Genomic DNA, 26630 nt, shown 5'->3' on the forward strand with positions numbered 1-26630 from the left:
TTTACCCACTGAGCCACAAGGGAAGCCCCAAAACACTGGAGTGGGTAGCCTTTCCCTTCTCCAGAGGATTTTCCTGACCCAGGAATCAAACCAGGGTCTCCTGCATTGCAGGTGGATTCTTTGCCAACTGAGCTATCAGGGAAGCACCTAATATCTTGTATACTACTTGGTATTAATCATGGACATGTACCCAGGAAGGCATTGGATCTCAGGAAAAGCTGAGTTTCACTCAACTCTAATAGGTGTAAAAGTTTGTTCAAAGGAATTTGTTAGGCTTAAACTTAAGAGGAATATAAACAAGCATATCGTGTTGTGAGAAAAACAAGAGCACAAAAATAAGGTAAAAATTAGGAACTAAAAATGCATTGTTTACTATAACTTGTAGATATAATAAAATTATAATATTATTTGTAGCATAATTACAGTTTTATAGCTAATGTGATTATAAAACAGCTGTCTACAAGTTCAACATAAACTCTTTATAATCTTATAAGAGAAAGCTTCTAAAACAAATTAATGTGAAAATGGCTAATTAATTATGCTCAGTTCAGTTCAGTCGCTCAGTCATGTCTGAATCTTTGCGACTCCATGAATCACAGCACGCCAGGCCTCCCTGTCCATCACCAACTCCCGGAGTTCATTCAAACTCACATCCATCGAGTCGGTGATGCCATCCAGCCATCTCATCCTCTGTCATCCCCTTCTCCTCCTGCCCCAAATCCCTCCCAGCATCAGAGTCTTTTCCAATGAGTCAGCTCTTTGCATGAGGTGGCCAAAGTACTGGAGTTTCAGCTTTAGCATCATTCCTTCCAAAGAACACCTAGGTTTGATCTCGTTTAGAATGGACTGATTGGATCTCCTTGCGGTCCAAGGGACTCTCAAGAGTCTTCTCCAATACCATAGTTCAAAAGCATCAATTCTTCGGTGCTCAGCGTTCTTCACAGTCCAACTCTCACATCCATACATGACCACTGGAAAAACCATAGCTTGACTAGACGGACCTTTGTTGGCAAAGTAATGTCTCTGCTTTTGAATATGCTATCTAGGTTGGTCATAACTTTTCTTCCAAGGAGTAAGCGTCTTTTAATTTCATGGCTGCAGTCACCATCTGCAGTGAATTTGGAGCCCCCCAAAAAATAAAGTCTGACAGTGTTTCCACCGTTTCCCCATCTATTTCCCATGAAGTGATGGGACCAGATGCCATGATCTTCGTTTTCGGAATGTTGAGCTTTAAGCCAACTTTTTCACTCTCCTCTTTCACTTTCATCAAGAGGCTTTTTAGCTCCTCTTCACTTTCTGCCATAAGGGTGGTGTCATCTGCATATCTCAGGTTATTGATATTTCTCCCAGCAATCTTGATTCCAGCTCATGTTTCTTCCAGCCCAGCGTTTCTCATGATGTACTCTGCATAGGAGTTAAATAAGCAGGGTGACAATATACAGCCTTGACGTATTCCTTTTCCTATTTGGAACCAGTCTGTTGTTCCATGTCCAGTTCTAACTGTTGCTTCCCGACCTGCATACAGGTTTCTCAAGAGACAGGTCAGGTGGTCTGATATTCCCATCTCTTTCAGAATTTTCCACAGTTTATGTTAGGGGCTAAAAATTTATTATTTTTCTCTATATACAAATTATACATTGAACCCAAGAGAAATATTCAATTTTATTATCATGAAATACATGATAGGCATAATGAAGGTTTTAGTATTGATTTTACAGTTTACCTATCTGTTAACCAGGGTAATGTTGACAATTTGGAAATTTTCTCATAAAATATAAATCTATAACTATTTTAAAAGGATACAAAAATGAGCAATTTTACATGTTGAAGCTAAAATAGAATTTACTGTTTTTTACATTGGTAAAATTACACTGGTGACAATTTTATTAAGTCACTATGTTCTAGAAAAGGACAAAATTGAATTATAGCACATAACTGATAGGTATCATTTTTAATAGAATCAAAATTATAACAAAGATCTAAAACAATTGACTTGTTTTGTAAACTCTTTTTTGGTAGATCAGAGATTAACTCTGCAAGTGGTTTTAAAACAATTAATGAGCACAGCTTCATTCTTTCATAGTCTAGAGACAGAGGGTGTGACACACACAGAAAGGTTTTCCTTCATATTAATAGCTTTATTTGTTTTAACATTTTATTGAATTTTCAAACAATAATTGTATAATAACATATCAAACCAAGCAAATACCATATTGCCATTTAGCTGCAATACACAATTACAAATAATATGCCTACTTGTCAAATAACATATCTAAGGACTTGGATTAGTTGTTACTATCATAAAGTCCTTTTTTAAGCGTGAGAGAGAAGGCACAACTTAGCAACTCAATACCAGCAACAACCATAGATCTAAGTGTACATTACCTGGGTCATATAAATTATTATATAAATTAAATCTCTTTTTTAATTAAAACAATGGTTATCAATCTTCAAGCTAGATTACTTGGTAAATATAAATTTCTAAATGTTTGATTTTAGATACAAAGAAATTGTATAAAACAATATCTACTACTTTAACTCAGGAGAGAACCTGTTACTTTATCTTGCAAAATATATGTAAGGCAGCACCACAGTTGACTTATTGGAAAAGACTCTGATGCTGGGAGGGATTGGGGGCAGGAGGGAAAGGGGACAACAGAGGATGAGATGGCTGGATGGCATCACGGACTCGACAGATGTGAGTCTGAGTGAACTCCGGGAGATGGTGATGGACAGGGAGTCCTGGCATGCTGCGATTCATGGGGTCGCAAAGAATTGGACACGACTGAGCGACCGAACTGAACTGAACTGAACTGAGTCAAAAAGTACAAGCCTCCAATTATAAAGATAAATAAGTACTAGGTATGTACTATACATGATAAATATAATTAATACTTCTCTGTGTTTGGCCACCTAATGCGAAGAACTAACTCATTGGAAAAGACCCTGATGCTGGGAAAGATTGGAGCCAGGAGGAGAAGGGGATGACAGAGGATGAAATGGTTGGATGGCATGACCAACTCAATGGACCTGAGTTTGAGCAAGCTCCAGGAGTTGATGAAGGACAGGGAAGCCTGGGTGCTGCAGTCCATAGGGTCACAGATTCAGACACAACTGGGTGACTGAACTAACTATGTTATACATTAGAGTTATTAAGAGAGTAAATCCCAAGAGTTCTCATCACAAGGAAACAAATTTTTCTTTCTGTATTTTTTCTGTTCATTTGAGATGATGGACAGTCAGAAAAATTATTATGGTAATCATTTCATGAATCATGTATGTCAAATCACTATGTTTACCACTTAAGGTTATATAGTACTGTATGTCAACTGTATCTCAATAAAACTGAAAGAAAAAAAAATGGCTTCTCTATTGACACTGGCGCATTCAATTCATTAAGAAATAGTTATTAATTCATTGACAAATAGTCACTTACAAACAGAAATAGTTAAAATCTTAAATTTTCCTTAGGCATATATTAGTCATTTGCTACCTTTAAAAAATCATTTTAGCATAGAAAATAGGGAGGCAAAATGACAGTTTTCCATCTGTGATATTTGAGGTGTGAGGAAAATGTGTTGTACTTTTTTCCAACTTATGTAAGAGTGATCTTGGGTTGGTTTTCAAATAAAGAAAATATTTTTAAACAGTTGCAATGTAAGGATATTCTTGGAATGGACAGAGAAATAGTCTTTGTTCTTAAAAAGCTTGCAATCTGGAGTATAATTTCATGAACAATACACATTTGCAACGAATTTCATAATTTCCTAGGTACTTTTACATTCCTTATCTCTACTGAGCTTCATAATACCTTGAAAAGAGCGAAAAGGTATCATTTCCATCTGGTATCAGTTCACTTCAGTCACTCAGTCATGTCCAACTCTTAGCGATTCCACAGACTGCATCACACCAGGCTTCCCTGTCCATCACCAACTCCCAGAGCCTACTCAAATTCATGTCCGTCGAATCGGTTATGCCATTCAACTATCTCATCCTTAGTCATCCCCTTCTCCTGCTGCCTTCAGTCTTCTCCAGCATCAGGGTCTTTTCAGATGAGTCAGTTTTTCTCATCAGGTGGCCAAAGTATTGGAGTTTCAGCTTCAGCATCAGTCCTTCCAATGGATATTTAGGACTGATTTCCTCTAGGATGGATTGGTTGGATCTCCCTGCAGTCCAAGGGACTCTCAAGAGTCTTCTCTTCAGAGAAGAAAGCATCACAGTTCAAAAGCATCAATTCTTTGGTGCTCAGCTTTCTTCACATTCCAATTCTCACATCAATACACGACTACTGGAAAAACCATAGCCTTGACTAGACGGACCTTTGTTGGCAAAGTAATGTCTCTGCTTTTCAGTATGCTATCTAGGTTGGTCATAACTTTTCTTCCAAGGAGTAAGCATCTTTTAATTTCATGGCTGCAGTCACCATCTGCAGTGATTTTGGAGCCCAAAAATATAAAGTCTGAAACTGTTTCCCCATCTATTTCCCATGAACTGATGGGACCAGATGCCATGATCTTCGTTTTCTGAATGTTGAGCTTTTAGCTTTTTCACTCTCCACTTTCACTTTCATTAAGAGGCTTTTTAGTTCCTCTTCATTTTCTTCCATAAGGGTTGTATCATCTGCATATCTGAGGTTATTGATATTTCTCCCAGTAATCTTGATTCCAGCTTGTGCTTCTTCCAGTCCAGCGTTTCTCATGATGTACTCTGCATAGAAGTTAAATAAGCAGGGTAACAATATACAGCCTTGACGTACTCCTTTTCCTATTTGGAACCAGTCTGTTGTTCCATGTCCAGTTCTAACTGTTGCTTCCTGACCTGCATATAAGTTTCTCAAGAAGCAGGTCAGGTGGTCTGGTATTCCCATCTCTTTCAGAATTTTCCACAGTTTCTTGTGATCCACACAGTCAAAGGCTTTAGCATAGTCAATAAAGCAGAAATAGATGTTTTTTTGGAACTCTCTTGCTTTTTCCATGATCCAGCAGATGTTGGCAATTTGATCTCTGGTTCCTTTGCCTCTTCTAAAACCAGCTTTAACATCTGGAAGTTCATGGTTCACATATTGCTGAAGCCTGGCTTGGAGAATTTTGAGCATTACTTTACTAGCATGTGAGATGAGTGCAATTGTGCAGTATTTTGACCATTCTTTGGCATTGCCTTTCTTTGGGATTGGAATGAAAACTGACCTTTTCCAGTCCTGTGGAAAAGTTTTCCAAATTTGCTGGCATATTGAGTGCAGCACTTTCACAGCATCATCTTTCAGGATTTGAAATAGCTCAACTGGAATTCCATCACCTCCACTAGCTTTGTTCGTAGTGATGCTTCCTAAGGCCCACTTGACTTCACATTCCAAGATGTCTGGCTCTAGATGAGTGATCACATCACCATGATTATCTGGGTGGTGAAGATCTTTCTTGTACAGTTCTTATGTGTATTCTTGCCATCTCTTCTTAATATCTTCTGCTTCTGTTAGGTCCAGACCATTTCTGTCCTTTATCGAGCCCATCTTTGCATGAAATGTTCCCTTGCTATCTCTAATTTTCTTGAAGAGATCTCTAGTCTTTCCCATTCTGTGGTCTTCCTCTATTTCTTTGCATTGATTGCTGAAGAAGGCTTTCTTATCTCTTCTTGCTATTCTTTGGAACTCTGCATTCAGATGCTTTTATCTTTCCTTTTCTCCTTTGCTTTTTGCTTCTCTTCTTTTCATAGCTATTTGTAAGGCCTCCCCAGACAGCCATGTTGCTTTTTTGCATTTCTTTTCCATGGGGATGGTCTTGACCCCTGTCTCCTGTACAATGTCATGAACCTCAGTCCATAGTTCCTGAGGCACTCATCTATCAGATCTAGGCCCTTACATCTATTTCTCACTTCCACTGTATAATCATAAGGGATTTGATTTAGGTCATACCTGAATGGTCTAATGATTTTCCCCACTTTCTTCAATTTAAGTCTGAATTTGGCAATAAGGAGTTCATGATCTGAGCCACAGTCAGCTCCTGGTCTTGTTTTTGTTGACTGTATAGAGCTTCTCCATCTTTGGCTGCAAAGAATATAATCAATCTGATTTCGGTGTTGACCATCTGGTGATGTCCATGTGTAGAGTCTTTTCTTGTGTTGTTGGAAGAGGCTGTTTGCTATGACCAGTGCATTTTCTTGGCAAAACTCTGTTAGCCTTTGCCCTGCTTCATTCCGTATTTCAAGGCCAAATTTGCCTGTTACTCCAGGTGTTTCTTGGCTTCCTACTTTTGCATTCCAGTCCCCTATAATGAAAAGGATATCTTTTTTGGGTGTTAGTTCTAAAAGGTCTTGTAGGTCTTCATCAAACCGTTCAACTTCAGTTTCTTCAGCATTCCTGGTGGGGGCATAGACTTGGATTACTGTCATATTGAATGATTTGCCTTGGAAATGAACAGAGATCATTCTGCCATTGTTGAGATTGCATCCAAGTACTACATTTCGGACTCTTTTGTTGACCATGATGGCTACTCCATTTCTTCTGAGGGATTCCTGCCCGCAGTAGTAGATATAATGGTCATCTGAGTTAAATTCACCCATTCCAGTCCATTTTAGTTCGCTGACTCCTAGAATGTCGACGTTCACTCTTGCCATCTCTTGTTTGACCACTTCCAATTTGCCTTGCTTCATGGACCTGACATTCCAGGTTCCTATGCAATATTGGTCTTTACAGCATCGGACCTTGCTTCTATCACCAGTCACATCCACAACTGGGTATCGTCTTTGCTTTGGCTCCATTCCTTCATTCTTTCTGGAGTGATTTCTCTACTGATCTACAGTAGCATCTTGGGCACCTAATGACCTGGGGAGTTCCTCTTTCAGTATCCTATCATTTTGCCTTTTCACACTGTTCATGGTGTTTTTCAAGGCAAGAATACTGAAGTTCCTTCTCCAGTGGACCACATTCTGTCAGACCTCTCCACCATGACCTGCCCGTCTTGGGTGGCCCCACGGGCATGGCTTATTTTCATTGAGTTAATCAAGGCTGTGGTCCTAGTGTGATTAGATTGACTAGTTTTCTGTGAGTATGGTTTCAGTGTGTCTGCCCTCTGATGCCCTCTTGCAACACCTACCATCTTACTTGGGTTTCTCTTACCTTGGATGTGTGGTATCTCTTCACAGCTGCTCCAGCAAAGCGCAGCTGCTGCTCCTTACCTTGGACGACAGGTATCTCCTCACCGCCACTCCTCCTGTCCTTGAACATTGAATAGTGTAAATATTTTTTAATATTTACATTAAGATAAATAAGCAAATTATTATTAAATGAAACACAAAAAATTTAGAGAACATTTCAACCTGCTTATTTTGCCAGATACAACAAGATACTAGGAATAAAGAGAAGAAATTTCTAGAACCATTGTGTCTTTTGTTTTTCATCACCATAGGGTGATTGGTTGTATTTTATTCAGTGTATTGTACATGTGCGTGTGAATAAGATGGACCTTGTCTCAAAAAGAAATGAGCAAAGAATATACGTTGTCAACTTGTCTAAAACATTTTTCATGGTCTGACTCATTTTCTTTGTATTGGCATTTCAAGATATTTTGATTTTTGTTTTTTTTAATTTGACTATTGTAAAAATCTTGATAACTTAAGTAAAACCTCATGAGAATAACATAAACAATTGTAATGGAAAGTGAAAAGATGACAATAGCAATCAGCACTGCAGTATTTCTTGTCAGAGTTCTTTATCACTTAGAATAGTCACAAATCCCATATTCATTTGACTTTTTGACCTTTAGTTTTTACTTTGGTGGAAGAATTTCTTTTGAGAAGCAATTTCTTTCTGTTTGCTATTATTTCTTTGCAATTAAGACAATTAATAACCATACTTTGATATGATTATTTTAGAGTGGTATAGGGGAGGATAATTAGGCAACTATTTATGAATCTATGGGTTCAGTGAAGTTTAAAGACTTGATGTTCGAATCTTATGGAATGTAACCCCCTTTTCCAGAGGGAAATGAACATATTCACACACTTATGTCATTTAAAATAAGTCAACACAGGTTCGTAGAGGCACCTCCTATTCTAGGCATGGTCGGGTACAGGGAAGAGGAGCAAGAGATATACCCAACGAAGCCTGAATATACTGAGAATTAAGATGAAAGACTAAGGGGCTTCTCTGGTGGTTCAGTGGTAAAGAATCTGCCTGCCAGTGCAGGGGACCTGGGTTAGATTCCTGTCTGGGAAGATCCCACATGCCATGAAGCAACTAAGCCCCTGCGCCACAACTCCTGAGCCTGTGCTCTAGAGACTGGGAACCACAACTACTGAGCCCACACACCACAATGACTGCAGCCCACACACCCTCAAGCTCATGCTCCACAAGGAGAAAAACCACTGCAGCGAGAAGCCCACGCACTGCACACAGAGAGGAAGCTCTGCTTGCCACAACTAAAGGAACGCTTGCCCAGCAATGAAGATCCAGTTCAGCCAAAATGTAAATGCAATTATGAAAATTTAAAAATTAATGGTAACACAATTTTATAAAAAGATGAAAACCTAAGATGGAAGTGAAAATGTCACCTAGAATTAAGGATACACTTAGGCAGAAAGTGAACATTCTGAAAACAGATGCAGAAAATGGTAAAGATGTCACAACAAAATCTATTAGAACTAATAAACTTGGCAGTGTGTTGGCAGAATACAAAATCAGCATACACACATTACTTGCACTTCTGTTCACTAACAATTAACAATCTAAAGAAGAAATCAGGAGAACAATTTCATTTATAATAGTAACAAAAAAAAATAAAATATGAATAAACTTAACTAAAGACATGAAAGACTTGCACACTGAAAACTAAAAAATGTTATTGAAAGAAATTAATGAAGACATAAATGGAACAATATCCCATGTTTATGAACTGGAAGACTTAATATGTTAAAATGTCCATATTACACAAAGCTATCAAGAGTTTATTGCAATACCTATCAAAATCCCCTGTTTTTTCAGAAATAGAAGAAATTAGTCTAAAATGTATATGTAACCAAAAAGAACCCTCAATAACCAAAGCAATCTTGAGAAAGAAAAACAAAGTTGAAGACCTCACTTTTTTTTTTTTTAATCAAGTTTCCTTGTTATGCTGGGTTAAAAATCTGAAGTCCTTAAATGTCCAGAAAGAATCCTCCCAAATGCATGTTTTAATTCATTCTCAGTGGCAGGGCTTTCAGTGTCTCAGTGGACTGAGGGATCCTTCCATATCTACAGCTTAGACTTCTGTCACTGACATTGCCGTGGTCTCCCAGGATCTTGGCTGTTCTAGCAGTTTATCAGGTCTTTCATGAACCATGCTTTTAACGATTTTAAAGAGTTACTAAGTTTCAATCTGAGATTACAGCATTATGCCCACAATTTAAAAAATCTCAAAACCAAGCCAGTCCCCACTCCTAGAATAATAAAACTAGGCACATTTTCATTCTCAGAATCCAGTACAGAAATTATCAAAGAACATAGCAGAAACTCAGTGGCATTTGAAAGAAAGATAAAGTCTCTCTGATTTTAGCCTCACTAGGATGTCCATTGGTCTGTGCCATTTATCTGAAAGTCCTGACCTGCAAACTTAGAACCAGGAGGACTTTCCTGGCCTAAGGTTGACTGGTCACTATGAACTTGCCATGTGCAATGCACAGCCCTGAGCACCTATCACACATGGACTCTGGAGTTATCCTTCCTCTTTGATGATCTGTTCACACTGCAGTCCTGACCTGATTGTGGGTTCTATCCAGTAACATTATACCTCCAGTTATAATGTGTAGATTCCATGGTCCTATGGTGCCATAGTCATTTTCACAGCCTCTGGCTATGTTACTGCATAGACCAAAGAAGCCTGCCTTTCAGAGAACAGTTCTTTCTCCAACGTAACTGACAAATTCCATGTCAGCTTGGGTCCACATGTAAGGGGATTAACTTGAGCCTATGGTAACCATATATGTCAATGCTGACAAGTTCTATAAAACATACTTTCCTTACAACTAAGTCTTTGTCTCAGTCAAGCCTGCTTGGGAAAAAAACTACCTGAAGAGTAAGCCAAAGTGAGCAGCTGCCTGAGTACTTCCTGCCCTGAAAACTCCTGCCCACCCCAAAGTTGAGAGCCAGGTAAAGTTCTCTTTATACTGAAGACCTTCCAGGTCCCTATTCATTCTGCTCCAGGTATTCGCTCAGCCACCTGCAATTCCCTAGGGCCCCTTTTCTTTATGCCAGACCTTTACTTAAGTGGCTTGACAGAAACAGCCACTCTCCCATGCAATAAACTGCAGCCAACTGCAGAGTCTTATTGTTGGTGTAGTGGGTTGAAGGATGACCCCCAAAAGGATACATTCATGTTCTAATTCTTAACTGTTACCTCACTTGGAAAAAAGGTCTTTGCAAGTTTCATTAAGGATCTCCAGATGGGATTCCCATCCTGTATTAATCAGATGGGTTCTTAATATGATGACAATTGCCCTTATGAAACAAGAAGGGCAGAGGGCAATTTGGACCAGATGAAGAGAAGATACAGAAACACAAAGGGAGTGAAAACAGAGACTAAGCGATGTGGCCTCAAGCCAAGGAAGCTACTAACCACCGGAAGCTCAGAGAGACAAGGAGTGGACTCTCCCCTAGACCACCTTTAGGGAGTGCAACCCTATGACACCTTGATATCAGACTTCTGACCTCTAGAACTGTGAGACAGTACATTTTTATTATGTTAAGCCAAGTTTATGCTGATTTGTTACAGCAGGTACTGGAAACTAATACAGCATACATTAAACCTTTTCTAGACTTCAGCAGTTACCTGCTTTTAACTGCATAAGCCAAAGTATTTTCAAATAGTCAAAGGTCCCAACATCCCACCACACGTTAAAGACCAAGGCACAAGACTACCTTACATGGAAGCACCGAAACATTTCCATGTGGACATTTTCCTCTCCAAAACGTCTGCTCCTTTCTTTCTATTCAGTGTTTCCAGGTAACACACCAAATGATGCATTTGTGCAAGTACAACAGATACAACACCTTAATTACACCTAGGTATAGAGTTAATTAAGAAACAAGATAAAAGAGCGAAGATGGAGGTCAAAATATTCCTGGTACTGACCTAACCCTGGCTTAATTGAATGAAATGATCCCATAACTGAACCCCAGACATTACTAGTCCATAACTGAACTAGTAATACACAGGATGACAGAAACAAAAGATACCAACTCTCACTCTCAAGGGAGAAAACAGAATTAGTTAAGACAAACATGCCCACTTAATTCTTTTCAAGCTTCCTATATAAGTCACTTGATCACCCTCGGGTGGAGTAAGTAAAGCAGCAGGGCTGAAATTATTTAAGATCTCTCTTGACAGGATTGAAACATCAAGATGGGAAAAGACCATTCCGTTACTCTCCACCACCACCACTCCCAGCATTAAAAAATAATAGCCTACATTTACAATGTAAAACAAATCAGAAACTACTTTAGTTCTGATTCACTCTTAGTATTACTAATAGCTCATCAGGAGCCTTGTGCAAAAACATCTTGATTAGTTGCTAATAAAACTCTTTAGAGGCGGAGCCCTCCATATGCCTCAAAGGGAAGATGTAAACCTCCCATACCTCAGGATTTTCTCACCAAAAAGTCACACAATGTCTTTACTATTCCAGGCAAGTATAGCCTAGCCCTACCCTCATTCCTGCTTTACTTGGATTACCAATAAATATCTAAATGGAAATAAAGAGGAGATATCAGGTAGAAATACATAAAATGGTAGGTAAAACAATGTAAGTGGAGTCAAGTACCACCACCATTCATCACAATAGAAGTGAACATTCAGCACGAACAGTAATGTTTTTTCCTGTAATACCTGGAAAGTGATGATAAGTCATACGTACCTACCTTTTAAAATTTATTCAGATCTCATTTTTATGTTAACTACTGCATACCAAGTAACATGCTAAGGCTGCATCAATGGGTGAAGAAAAGGTAGTCGCTGGCCCCAAGGAATGTTGCCCAGAAGAAGCCCGAGTTACGTAAAACATCCAACTACAATACAGTGTAGCAAGTGCAACAGTCAGGTATGCAAAAGTGTAATGGGAGCAAAAAGGAAAGTGTGACCACAACACTAAACAGAAGACAGCATAACAGAGATAATATGCAAACTGAGTTTTGACAAATGAAGTGGGTTTTCCAGGTGCCCAATAGGGCAGAGGGAATTCTTAGAGGAGGGAAAAGATAGTGAATTGTTCATATAATCCTAAGCAGGGAACAACAGAAGAAATGCTTGGATACAGGCATCACGAATACTTGTATGTTTCATTTTGGCAAAGCCATTCTAATGGAAATTTTGAAGATCAACTATAGATGGGATAAACAGAACTAGTAATTACAGGAGACACTAGAACCAATTTCTACTATAATCTACCAGAAAGAAACAACATTATTTCAATGACAACACGGTATCACAGAAGGGGCTTTTTTTTTTTTTTTTTTAGTGTATTAGGTGTCACTTAAAATTTTGACTGCACACTGTACTTGCTTTGGGATCTTGGACGACACTCATAACTTCAGCTAGTCTCAGTATAGTGAGTGTATGTGATTACCTACATCTGTACCTGCAACACAATCTTAATGTAAATTCAAGTTCAGGTCGAAGCCTAGGTTCTCTGTGACTGCTCTGGTGAATTCAAAAGCTCTCTCTCTCTTCTTCATCTGGCTTCTCTATGGAAATATCATGTCTATGACTTCTAGGTGTCTTTTGTTGTCAGTTTTTTAAATTGAAGTATAGTTGATTTATAATGCCATGTTAGTTTTAGGTGTACAGTTCAGTGATTAATTTATATATATGTGCTTTATCAGGTTCTTTTCCATTAATAAGTTATTACAAAATATTGAGTATAGCTCCCTGTGCTATACAATAGATCCTTACAGGTTGTCTGTTCTATGCCTTCTTTGAATTACTGTAGCGCTTGTTGTCTGTATCGTTTACAGGTTTCAATCACGTTATGATTGAAAACAAAAACTTTATATTTGCCCATGCCCTGGTCTGTACTTAAAAAATGTGTTCCTTGATTTCATATTCATTGGCTACATTTTAGACACCGTGTTAGCTGGTGGTTCCAGATGTTAGTAAAATACAGACGTTCCTGATCAGAAGGTCACAGTCTTTGTGGGAAAACAAACAAAAATAAACAATCTGTGTCTCAAACAGCTGTGTACTTCCCAAAGAGAACACACCTAGTTGGTACAGTAAATACATGTATCACAGATAAGTGTATCAATAGCTATTTGGTGTTAATAACTTCAAATAACTGCTTTTCTATTTTGAAGAAATAATGACTGTATTTCACCAGGAGCTCAACACCCCTCTGAGACTGAGGGCTTCACTTCCATCCTCACTCACCACATTGGTTTCTTATATGAAAATATACAAGTGTGTACATACTCTCTATTAAAAGGATTATCTGGCATGAATTTCTGACAGCATGAAGAAAAACTCAAGAGGTTCAGAATTCTAGTTCTGAGATGCATCCAAAAGTTCAGATGCCCTAATTCAACTTGGTTGACTGGAAACCAGAGCTGTAAATCTCACAAGAGCAGATGATCCTTTAAGAATTTCAAAACTTCCTGCTACTAATTAGAAATCCTAGAAGAATAGCTGCTTTTAAAATACACTGATAATATGCTTTACCGCTTAATATCCAGCAGCCTATGTTTCAGTTCAGTGAGCTTCAGGAAAGAAGGAAACTTGTGGTTTAGTTGCATTTACTTTGGAGCCTCTGGTCAAAACGTCTACTTCTGTGCTCAGCCATGCTCTCATTTTCAAAATAGAGGCAACTCTAAAAACATAGTTACAGAGATGGTGCACAGCTTCATGTGTCATTGTATTCATGTGTTTCAGAATACCAATAACATCGAAGCTACGACAGCAAAGAGGGGGATGTTATTTGGTGTCATCTACATCAACATTCAGAAAACGAAGATCATGGCATCCAGTCCCATCACTTCATGGGAAATAGATGGGGAAACAGTGGAAACAGTGTCAGACTTTATTTTCTTGGGATCCAAAATCACTGCAGATAGTGACTGCAGCCATGAAATTAAAAGACGCTTACTCCTTGGAAGAAAAATTATGTCCAACCTAGATAGTATATTCAAAAGCAGAGACATTACTTTGCCGACTAAGGTCCGTCTAGTCAAGGCTACGGTTTTTCCTGTGGTCGTGTATGGATGTGAGAGTTGGACTGTGAAGAACGCTGAGCACCAAAGAATTGATGCTTTTGAACTGTGGTGCTGGAGGAGACTCTTGAGAGTCCCTTGGACTGCAAGGAGATCCAACCAGTCCATTCTGAAGAAGATCAGCCCTGGCATTTCTTTGGAAGGAATGATGCTAAAGTTGAGACTCCAGTACTTTGGCCACCTCATGCGAAGAGTTGACTCATTGGACAAGACTCTGATGCTGGGAGGGATTGGGGGTAGGAGGAGAAGGGGACGACAGAGGATGAGATGGCTGGATGGCATCACTGACTCGATGGACATGAGTCTGAGTGAACTCCGGGAGATGGTGATGGACAGGGAGCCCTGGCGTGCTGCGATTCATGGGGTCGCAAAGAGTCGGACACGACGGAGCAACTGAACTGAACTGAAATGAATGCAACTCTGTTGAAATAAAAAAAAGGAAAGGGGTCTAGAATAGCTATAATTTTCCTGAGAACACAATTATTTTATGGTAAATCTGGGACAAGAATTCTGATCTCATCTCTTTGATTCCATTCCATTCTTCTTTCACTGGGATCTGAACAACCAGAGAAATAAATGTGCTGTGTTCTATGTAACTGGTGCAGGACTTGGCAAGATTGGAATTGTAACACTATGTATGAAGAATTATCTGGAAATTCTTAAAACGAAGTGAGATACATCCCAGGTATATAGAACACTATGTTTTATGAAAATTCTGTGGAATGAACTGAACTGGTAACTGAAGTGTGTGTGCTGTGCTGCAGTTTCAAGTAGGTAGGGTGAATTCAGCACGAAATTCATTCAGCTGAATTTCATTCAGCATGAAAATTAACATCCAAACAAACTCTTCATTGCTGAAAGTGTCCAAAGCTGCTAGCTTCATCTTGTCGCTAAGGCATCTGAAAGAATCATGCTAAAGGACTTCTAACCACCCAAAAGTCTCATATCTGACTCAGTAAGTATCATTATACATTATGGGTATTTTTCTGAGTGACAGAGAACAATATCCTGGCTGAACATCCCTCTGCCATGACACAGAGATGATGGTCTCAAGCTATCTTGAAGATGTTGGAGCCCACTTTATCCATTGCTAATATTAACAGAGGACAAAGCTTAACATCCTCTTTGCTCTGTATTTGTTAAATCACTTCTTGCCCTCATTAAAATGGATGGCCCATAATTGAGTCTGTAGTATGTCTATCATTGGAAGCTGAACACATGTTTGTTGGTTTTATTAACGTCACAGGTTTCTGCTGCTGCTAGTGCTGCCAAGTTGCTTCAGTCGTGTCCGACTCTGTGCGACCCCACAGACGGCAGCCCACCAGGCTCCCCCGTCCCTGGGATTCTCCAGGCAAGAACACTGGAGTGGGTTTCCATTTCCTTCTCCAATACATGAAAGTGAAAAGTGAAAGTGAAGTCGCTCAGTCGTGTCCGACTCTTGGTAACCCCATGGACTGCAGCCTACCAGGCTCCTCCGTCCATGGGATTTTCGAGGCAAGAGTACTGGAGTGGGGTGCCATTGCCTTCTCCGCACAGGTTTCTAGGGAGTGTCTACTCAAAAGCTAGTTTGGTTTCACAGTTGCAAAAAAATTATGATATAATTTTGAACAAATTAAGCTCATTATAAAGGAAAGATACTGATACTTACTATAACCCTGTCCTTGAGAGGCTCTTGTAAAACACTAAATAAAGTAATAGAGTCATGCACACATGCATGGATTTTCAGTGATATCTGTGCACACTTAAAAAGAACTCTACACAATATATTCTAAAAATCTTGATGCTGTGTGGCCCTAGTTCCCAGCTCTCTCATTAAAACTATCTAAATTAACAAGACCTTCTCTATTAGGATAGCTATCAGAGTATTCCAAATTCTACTTCTTGTAGTACCCTGTCCCAATCATTCGTCTTCCTCTTTTCATTAGACCTCATCCAGAAGCCCTGGAGATTTGTTCATTAATTTATGTACATATTTAGTTATGTGGCCAATTTCTTAATCCCTTATCAAATTTCAGGCACCATTCTTCAGAATGTTTTATAGGTTGATGACACAGCAGTAATCAACACAGATGAATATACCCTCTCTTCAATTGAGGAGGCAGACAAAAATATACAAGCAAATATAAAAATATATCAATATGTAAATAAAAATTAAATAGATGCATAGAATAACTAGTATATCAGGTAAGTGCTAGAGAAAAAATGGAAAGCATGGTAGGGAGATGGAGATGTCTGATAGAAGGTACCTGCCACTTGAAATTAAGTAATAAATGAAGGCTTTATGGGGGAGATAAAATTTATCAAGGAATTTAAGGTGGTTGTGGAAGGGAGCAAGGTGCATATCTGGGGAATGAATATTACCAGCAGAGAGAACAGTCAGATGGAAAGAGAAGGAGGCAAGAATGTGCCTAGAGTATTCAAGGAACAGAAAGGATGTCCGTTTGTGGGAAATAGAGTAAGCAAAGTAGAGAGGAGAAGGAACAAGTCAGGGAAGAAACAGAGGCCCAGATTTCTAGGCCTACCTACGGAGGCACTCTGAGGACTTTGCTTTCTGCTTGCAGTAAGCCACTGAAGAGATCTGAGCAATACAATCTGATTTATGTTTTAACAGGATCTCTCTGAATGCCCTGTTGATTAGAAGCAGCAAGAGAGTAAGGACAAGCTCCGGAAAACTAAGAGTTGACTCAAAGACATGATTTACTAAAAAAATGCACCTCTTACTCAGTGACAATGGAGAGCAGGGACTGGCAGGTAATTGCTCACAAATCATTGTGAGCTCAGCCCGTCTTTTGATGACGGGTGAGCTAATACTGAGCCTTACATTTTGAAAGGCTGCTGAAGAAAGAGGAGGAGAAGAAGCTACAGAAACGGTATACGGCCCAACAAGTCTAAGATATATATTTAAAAATCTGGAAAATGTTTTCCAACACCTGATGTAAGGTATCTGGCTGGTAGTAGGTCCACAACAAAATAGGGAGGAGAAGTACATGAGTGAATGAGCTGCTGAAAATATCGTAAAGTGACAGGTATCAAGAAACCTTTACGGCTTCACCCTTAACCTTCAGAAATGATGTTATTTTCATTGAGCTGTTGAAATATATAATCTAACTTTCAAAACAACAAATCAGAAAGCATCGTCTCACACAAGCAAGGTCATAAATCACTGCCAAGGAAAACTGAAGTAGCAACAAATCAATTGCAAAATCATTTTTATGGACTTTTAAACTTTAGAGAGCATTTGTGTGTTCATTATCTAATGTAATCCTCAAATAAATTCCATGAAATAGTTATTATTTTCCCATTAGAAATTAGAAGAAGGCAATGGCAACCTGCTCCTGTACTCTTGTCTGGGAAATCCCATGGACAGAGAAGTTTGGTGGGCTACAGTCCATGGGGTCGCAAGGAGTCAGACACGACTGAGCGACTTCACTTTCACTTTTCACTTTCGTGCACTGAAGAAGGAAATGGCAACCCACTCCAGTATTCTTGCCTGGAGAATCCCAGGGACGGAGGAACCTGGTGGGCTGCCGGCTATGGGGTTGCACAGAGTTGGTACACAACTGACGCAACTCAGCAGCAGCAGCAGCATTAGAAATTACCACATACTAAGTCCTTAGTGATTACCCCAGAAAAGCTGAAATCTTGAGTTGTTACACCTATTAATGCCAAGGGCTTTTTTGTTTTTTTCCTATGGGAAGGTTGGATGCTAAAACTGACCAGGATTTTCAGCTCAAGATGGCAGACTAGGAAATATATTTACTTTCTATTCCTTCTCAAACCATTTTTAAATAAAAGTGTAGAAATATCCAAGTTAATAAGCCAATAAAAGCCAAGATGTTGTGGAAGTCATCTACTACAGAAAGATTTCAACATATTTCTAGAAGGCAAAAAATGAAACAGAGTGATGAATAAAATAATTAAGGAAAGAGTGTCCTAAGAAGGGTCTGCACAAAGCCAGTCAGCTTTTGGTGAGTTCTGGTTTTAGTAAAGGGCAAGGAAAGACGAGGAGCTGAAAAACAAGGAAATTAGAGTTATTTTAGGGAAAAAAGTTACTTGAATGAGCTCCAGAGAACATTCAGCCTGATGCCATATTAATTCATGGATTACAATGGATTGTTGGTAAGCAAGACAAGAAAGCAAGGAAGAAACAAAAATCAAGAGATTGTTCCTTACTGAACTTCTCAAACGAGATCAAGGAATTATGGTTAAATGCCACGGCTGTAAATCATTTCTGCTCCTAGAGAGGTCAGGTAGAGCTTATGATATTTCTCGCTTTTTTCAGACATAATTTAGGTCTGAGAAAAAGCTTTTGTGTCCTCCAATCTCAAATCTTATTGGGGATGGAAGTCCAAATTTGCTCTGACATACTATAAAAAGAATCTGAAGAGCAGAGGGCAAAACTAATGTATAATATATGAATTATGTCCAGTGTTATTTTAAATAGATTTTAAACTAAAATATATAAATAAAGTTTCACTGATCAATACAATTCTGGGTTCTGAAACCTCTACATGTCACATGCCTGATGTGTAACACACAATGTCAGCCAAGGAGAAAGAAAACACTCCAATGAAGTAAGCCAAAGAAACAAGATTCAAACTCAATCAAGCCATGTTAGACTAGGGTTTTGAAGTTCTTTCCTATTATTTTGAAGCTTCTACCTTGTGAATAATAACATCTTTCCCTTGTCCTAGACACCCAAGAGTGTGTCTTCTCTCCTGGGCATAAGAATCTCTAGAATTATACACAGTAGTAAAGATTGGCCCAAGCTGACATGCTCACAGTGACCAAATTGTGCTGACTATTTTAAACTGACACAGGGCTCCACTATGAAGCTGCAATAAATGATGTATTTGCTTTCTAGACATGAATGAGTTGCCTTACTGAACATACTCCAGGAAGGCCATCCATAGAAACTGGCTCCTAATCCATACAGAATAATTCACTGGTAAATTTCTTTCAGGAAAGCCCACGATTTATCTAGACTACGATCTTTACATATCTGGATCCTTCAAACTAGACTAAAGGGAACACTTCCGCTGGTGCTATGCTGACAACTGGTGGTCCCTAACCTGCATCTTCTGAGATCAGAACCCAGTGCAGTAGGCAATCAGTTCACGAACTGAGCAAAAGAAAACCTTCTACAGGGTAGGATATAGGCTCATTATAGGTATGACACTTAGGGCTAAGTGCCACAAGGAGTACAAAAAAAGAACAACAACACATGAAGCATGTATGACAAGGAGGCACCACAGCCCAGAGCAGGCTTGGTTCAAATCCTGGCTAAGCCATTACCATCTGCACACCCTGAAGAACAGTCGAAAGTTTAACTGCTGTACCAAATTTCTAAAAGAAGTGAAAAGAGCCTTACCTGCCAGGAAGGGTTCCCTGCCGGCTGGAGATGGTGGCAGAGCAGCAGCAGTGGAGAAGGTGCTCCTGGCTCCAGGCTTCACAGTGAAGCTGGGAAGGTCCCCATAGGTGCCAGAACGCCCTCCGACGGCGTTGGCGGCTCCTGCACTCAGCTTTGCACAGGCCTCTGAGACCCAGGCAGGGAAGGGCTGGCCGACACAAATGCAGGCACCAAGGTGGCTGCACGATGAGGTGCTAGACAGGATGACCTCTGGAGGAGAAGGCCGCCACAGTCCTGAGCAGTCTCTGAATGGTGGCCCATCTGGTGCCAAACACCTGCCACCCCCAGTGGGAAGTCTAGGCTGCTAGAGAGCCCAGGAGAGGTCATGAGCTGGGGCCCCGCCCTGTGCCCCGCCCTGTGCCCCGCCCTGTGCCCCGCCCTTTGCCACCTGCAGGCGCACAGCACAGTTTCTCTGTGATGCCTATACCATGGACGCATCACAAGCGCCCGGCTGAGGAGTCCTCCCTCCAGTGCGTGTTTGACCACGAGAGGAGTCAGAAGCTAGGGAGACGCTCTCCCAGTTTCACACTCTATTCTCAGGGCGTTTGGCGCACAATCTGTCCTATATGGGCAATTTACTGTGTAAAGTTGTTTCCAGGCTCTGCCGCCGGCACCCGCCGGGCCGTCGCTCGCTGGTTTTGCCCTCTCGGGATGCCATCACATCCGGCCGGGGCCACCCCGCTGCTCCAGATTCTGCTTTCCACCCTGTTCACAGGCTGCACCAGCATCAACTGCCTTTATCATCCAGCTTTGACATCGCGCCAAGAAGGCGGTACCCCATCCAGCAGGCTGGGTACTCCTCTGTGGGCATCGTACCCCTGGTGAACTTGAGGAACTCACGGAAGAAGAAGCCCATCTTGTCCACTCGTAATTCCATGATGTTCGGACCTTCGAGAACCATCAGAATTCCTCCACCTGGGCGCAAAATTACTCTCCTGCGTTCACTACCTGAGCTACCTGCCCAGGTAGTTGAGGTTGGGAAGCCGGTACCAACCAGTCACCTCCCGCTTCCTTGCGCAAAGGAGAGTGAGGCGATGGTCCAAGAAGAGCCCAGGGAAGGCATGACAGAGGAGGAAGGTCACACAGAGGCTGAAGGAGAGGACAATGGGAAGATAAGTCCATACTGCAACAGGGATATGACAATGACACCCAGGCCCCAGGAGGCCAGCGGGGTCCTCACGTCCCTCCAGTGCAGTCCTGAGCCTGCAAACTGCCTTCCGGTGCACCCAGAAAGCAACATCAATGAGGAAGCCCAGGTGCCTCGGATGAACTCTTCCTCCGAAAGCCCCGCCATCTGCTTAGACGGCACTGCTGGAGACCGCCAGCCTCCCTCGCAGCCTGGCCCCCTGGCCACGGTGCTCTCTGCCCCAAGTCCGTGCTGCAACCCGCTGCCCGACAGGCCAATAGAAGTGCGGGGTGAAGACCTCACCCCCAGCTCCCCAGAGTCGCTGATGGCTGGGAAGGCGCTGCGGCGTGAACAACCTTCAGACACCCCACGGAGCAGCTCTTCTCCCCTGGGATCTGCCCGCAGTAGGCACCCCCTCAAGCGGAAGACACCCATGCCGCAGTTTCTGCCCCTGCCGCCACTGCTGCCGCCACTGCCACCACCGCTGCCTCTGCCGTGGGGTCGCAGTGACCTTCCTCCGCCTCGGAAGCTTCCAGGCATGACTCTCGCCAAAGCCTCAGGCACCCTGAAACAAAACATGCAGCGTCAGCGGAACAAAATCCTGAAGGACGCAAGGAAGGCCATGCGACGCCGCAGTGCCCCTCCGCCTGCCCCAGGGACCACAGGCTCCCCGGTCAGTCACATTTTGCAGGTCCCTCCTACCACCACCCACTTGGCCGACCTGTCCTCCAGATTCCCCAATCCGGCTGGCCTTCCACCTTGCCCGACACCTTATATGGGTCAGGAGGCAAGAAACACAGCCCCCGTGATCTCTCATTCTGTTGCTGCAGGTTCTCTTCTTCCTCCAGTTTCCAATCTCACTGTGGGAATTACCCGTAAGGAGGATAAAGGCATTCAGTGTTCACTCGGAGCAACACCACCTTCTATTTCTGACCTCTCCATAACTCTGAGCACCCTAACCCTCTCCTCCCAGCCACCCTCCAACCAAAATTGATCCCCAACACCCATGTGTGTAGATTCTCCCCCTCCCACCACTCCCCATTCTAACTGAGCAGCCCCTCACTTCTGCTGCAGCCTCTCTTGCCACCCCAGTCATGCCATCTGCAAGTGTGCCCTCCTTCAGATTCGGGCATCACTGACACAGACACTACTCCCCCTTCCCCAGCCCCACTATCAAGGACTCCTGCCGGTGTCTTCCCCATCCCTCCATCTAGGGTTCTGGCTGCTTCTCCCCTGGGCCCCCATCTACGGCTTTGGGCCCTGTCTTCCCGCCCCCCCCCCCCCCCCGCCCAGGGCTTTGGCTGTTTCCCTCAATCCCCAAATCCTGCCTCAACCAGCCCCCCAACTATGGCTTCAGCTCCTGTTTCCCCCAACCTCTCATCTATGGCTTCAGCTCCTGTTTCCCCCAGCCCCCCACCTATGACTTCAGTTCCTGGTTTTCCCAGCCCCCCACCTATGGCTTCAGCAGTTATCTATGCTCCAGCAGATAGCATCTCTACAGATGTCAAACCAGTCTTTGACACTGATGCTATGCACACAACACCTCCTCCTCAGACTGTTATTGTTCAGTCTACCTCTGACTCCAAGAAGAACCATTACCCATATCACATGGCTGTTCTTGGTTCTGAGAACACAGCACCCAGTGGTGGCAATGCCTAGACCCAAGCCTCAACTTATTTACCTGTGGATTTGGTCAACAGAGGCACCCATGTTTCAAGTGAAGCCTGAAACCCAGAAGCTTGGACCCAGAACTCACCATTCAGCCCACATCTGGGGCCAACAGTAGGAAGAAGCCTACCAAGTCTATTCCACTGGGAAACCCATTAGCCCTAGAACAAGATAGAAAGCTAACTTCTTCAGCAGTCCAGACACCCAGAGGAAGCATAGTGGATTCAGGCTTGCCAGACCCCCTGTCTGCCACCAGCACCATCAGCATGCAGCCGGCCTTTGTCTACAACTCAGGTGTTTCCCCAGGGATGTATCTGCTACTGCTGGTTTTGGAGCGGATACCACAGTGCCTGGTCCTGGTGCCCAGTACTGGAGACAGTAGCTTGCTGTCTGGTAGTACCGTATCAGGCCCACTCTTGATGGGACCTGCAGCCTCTATGGGAGGCTTGTGGGAGTTTTGAGGCTGGTGTGAATGCCCTAGGCCTCAATTATTCAGAAGCATCTGGCCCACCTAACTTTTGGACAGAACTGTGTGGGGCACCCAGCACCACGTGTGTTCCTACTGTGGGCCAGGCCACCTGGGAGTCATCTCACTGCAGCACGGCTGCTGCAGTAGGAAGGGCAGGCCACCATCCCAGCATCCGGGCACATATCTGCTTTCAACTTGAAGCCAAATGCCTGGGTTCTACCTGAGCTGAATCCAGGTGGTAGAGTGATGGCAGGGGACACCACCATCCTTAGGGTTAGAGGTCGGGGTGTGACCACTTGCCATCGCTGCACCCAGGACCCACACGAGTGTAGAAAATCTACAGTTACAAATCCCATCACCATGGAGAAGAAATTTGTGTTAAGGGACAAGTCAATTTCCACTTTCCACCAGAGCAACAATGCATCCATTGGATTTGCAAGTGTGAGACCCACCCCTGGCTTGGAACCCACCTGTCCAAGATGCAAGTGGTGGTGGTATAGGAGGGAACAACATCATTCCCAGGACTGGAGGACCTGGTATCCACACTTCCCATCAGTACAACTGGGGCCCACCTGGCCAATACACCATGGGTGGAATACATGGGAGGCGCAACATTTCATCTAGGATGGGAGGCCCCAGTGTCAACACCTGCCATTGGACTTGGAACTCATATATGCAAAGCACAGAGGGGGTGTTGGGGGACAGCACCACACCTGCTATGACTGGGTACACTTCTGGTGTTCCACTCACACAAAGCACCCAGGCCTCCCCAGCCCAAACCCACACAGCACGACGGGGGATAGCACCATATATATTTAGAGAGGAACTTCTATGCTCAGAACACCTGGGACCCCAACTCAGGGCACCCCTCTGACTTTGGAGGAGCACAGTGTTGTGTTTAGTGGCTCCTGGTCAGGGAAGCTGCGTCTGTGCTCTGGGTCTGGTACTTTCATCACCTGCCTGGGATTTCACTGGAGCATTAGCGAACTTCTTTCTTCTCTGAAGTAACTCAACAAATAAAGAGCATATCTTGCTCTGCAGATCCTGTGCAACGATGAACGGGCTTTGCTGGAAAACGACTCTACCCACTTAAGTGAAACTGTTAACCTGTTTCCTTCCTACCACGAGCCAAAGGACCACACTCTCAGCGGTGTGCAGGAGTACGTGTGTGGTGTATGTGCATGGGTGAGGAATGTCGGTGTAAGTGTGCTGCAAGGTGAGAAACACATGAGCCCAGTGCAAAAGTACATACCAGACTTGAGAAGTTGCATTTGGAGGATGGAAAATAACCTGCATGTATCATCCACTGTGACATCCCTGGTTTGACTGTAAACTTGGCCAACCCAAACTTCTGGCTATTTTCCCTACACTTGGAACTGGCAGAGTGCCCACTGCTATCTTTAGCTGCTTCCTCTCCCCCTAGCCATTTGCCTCAATGGGCTCTCATCTTTCCCAGATTCATGTACAAATATGTATATATGTAATTTATATATATATATAAAACTTATTCTTGTTAATCTACTACAGTTTATGTGTCTTTACTCATTGATATATATGAGTCATGATGCGTTGAGGGAGACTTGAGGTTGCAAAATTTTCTGGGTCCCAGTGACTGGGTTGTGGAGTGAGGCACACATCATGACCATGTGTGCTGACTCCTGAAATCTGCTTTGAGTGTAAGGAGTGACAGTCCAGGAAGAACTAAGGTCCAGAGGAGGCAGAGACAGGGCAACTCATCCTTACTTCTCTCTACATCTCTCTCTCCCCAACCCCTACCACCCCACACTACTCTAACCACACTAAAGGCTAGATAATCCCTGATGTGTGAAGAGGAAACACACTTTATGGTTTGAGTTTTTGAAAATGTTTAAATGTCTCTTTTGTGCATCTTTTTTATCCAGCTGAGACTTAGGCCAGTCATCTTTGTGCATTCCCACTTCACCCGGAGAGGATGGATTTTGGATCCAGGTTCATGTGTCTGGTGAAACAAAGGAAGAATCCATGCCTGCTCTGTAATTGTTGAAAGTTTAAGTTTATTTCAAGTTTATCATACTGCTTAAAGTATCAGAAAGTTTCTCTTCAATAACTGGCTTGGCTCTGAGATAGGCTGCTAAAATACCAAACAGAAGAGTTACAACTGTGTCCAGTTCTTGCAGACCCTAGAGTTCTGCTGGGTCTCTATTAGGTTCAATAAAAGCAAAATTCCTGACTCTGTGTAGCCTATCTTTTAGTCAGAGGGGAGAACAGAAATCAATGTAAATTATCTGACAAGTTGTTGTTGTGGTTTAGGCACTAAGTTTTGTCAGATTCTTTGCAACCCCAGGGACTGTAGCCCACCTGTAGGCTCCTCTGTCCACAGGATTTCCCAGGCAAGAATACTGGAATGGGTTGCCATTTCCTTCTCCAGGGGCTCTTCCTGACCCAGATATCGGACTAGGTCTCCTGCATTACAGGTGGATTCTTTACTGACTGACTCACCAGGGAAGCCTAGTAACAAATGCAATAGAGATTAAGCAGTATATGGGAAATTGACCTTGTGGGCAGAGAAACAAGGTTTTCAAGTTAAACAGTAGACAGGAGAAGTCTTACTGGGAAGGCTCAATGTGAACAGTATAGAGGGAGGCACCTGAATCAGATATACGAGGAAGAAGACTTCCAGATAATGGGAATAACCTCTCCAAGGCCCAGAAGGATACCAGTGTCCTCAGGGAAAAGCTAGTAAATAATGTGGCTGGAATAGAGTCAGAAAGTGAAGGGAGAAGGAAAGGAGGATGGAGAAGAAGTGGACTGAACTGTGGCATCATCATTTACTGATTGTGTGATCCCAAAGTTAATTCCACCTTCAAGTGTTTCAGTGAAATCAGTGATTTTCCTATGGCCAATTTACCTCACACGAGTTTGAGAAGGATACAATAACACAGGGAAATGAATTATAAGCCACTATTATTATTCTACACAGAAAGACAGATAGAAACAGATATAGAGAGTTAAGACTGAATTCTTTTGTCCCCCTCCACAGATTCATATACTGAAGCTCTATCCCCTTATGTGTGATGCAATTAGGAAACGGAGTTTTTAGGAGGTAACTAGGTTTAGCAGAGGCCATGAAGGTAGAGCTGGGATTAGCTCTTATAAGAAACAGAAAAAAACACTAGAGCTTTCTCTCTCCACCATGTGAGGAGGACACAGCAGAAGATGGCCATCTACAAGCCAAAAATGAAGGACTCACCTGGAAGCAGATCTGCCTTGATCTTAGACTTCCCAGGAGTGTGAAACGTCTGTTGTTTAAGCCCCCTAGTCTATGCTATATTGTTATAGCAGCCTGAGCAGACTAATACAGGTAGGTGAGTAGGGAAAGGATGATTGACAGATACATAGATGGAGATAGAGCACGCATATGTATACTTAATGAATCACTTCAAAGGTCTTCACCAGGCAATTCAAATAGGAGATTCCCATTTTAAAGGAAGCAAAAAAGTGCTTGCGTTCATGAAGTATACAGATGGAAAAATATGGTAACTCCAGCCTAAAAATGCACAGCACTGAGCCTAATGCAATATTTCTGAGATTAGTCCCACAAAAACAAAGAACACCATCACAGAGAGCCCGACAGCCCCCTCCCGGCACCCTGCCGCCTGATTCATTTACTCTAAGTTGTTTGTTACAACTCCAGAGGATCAAAGCTTCTGCTCCCTGACTTTAGAGACTCTCCTTCCCTTTGTTGTCAGGACGG

Source organism: Capricornis sumatraensis, unplaced genomic scaffold, assembly GCF_032405125.1.
Source record: "Capricornis sumatraensis isolate serow.1 unplaced genomic scaffold, serow.2 scaffold1, whole genome shotgun sequence".
NCBI classification, from domain to species: domain Eukaryota; kingdom Metazoa; phylum Chordata; class Mammalia; order Artiodactyla; family Bovidae; genus Capricornis; species Capricornis sumatraensis.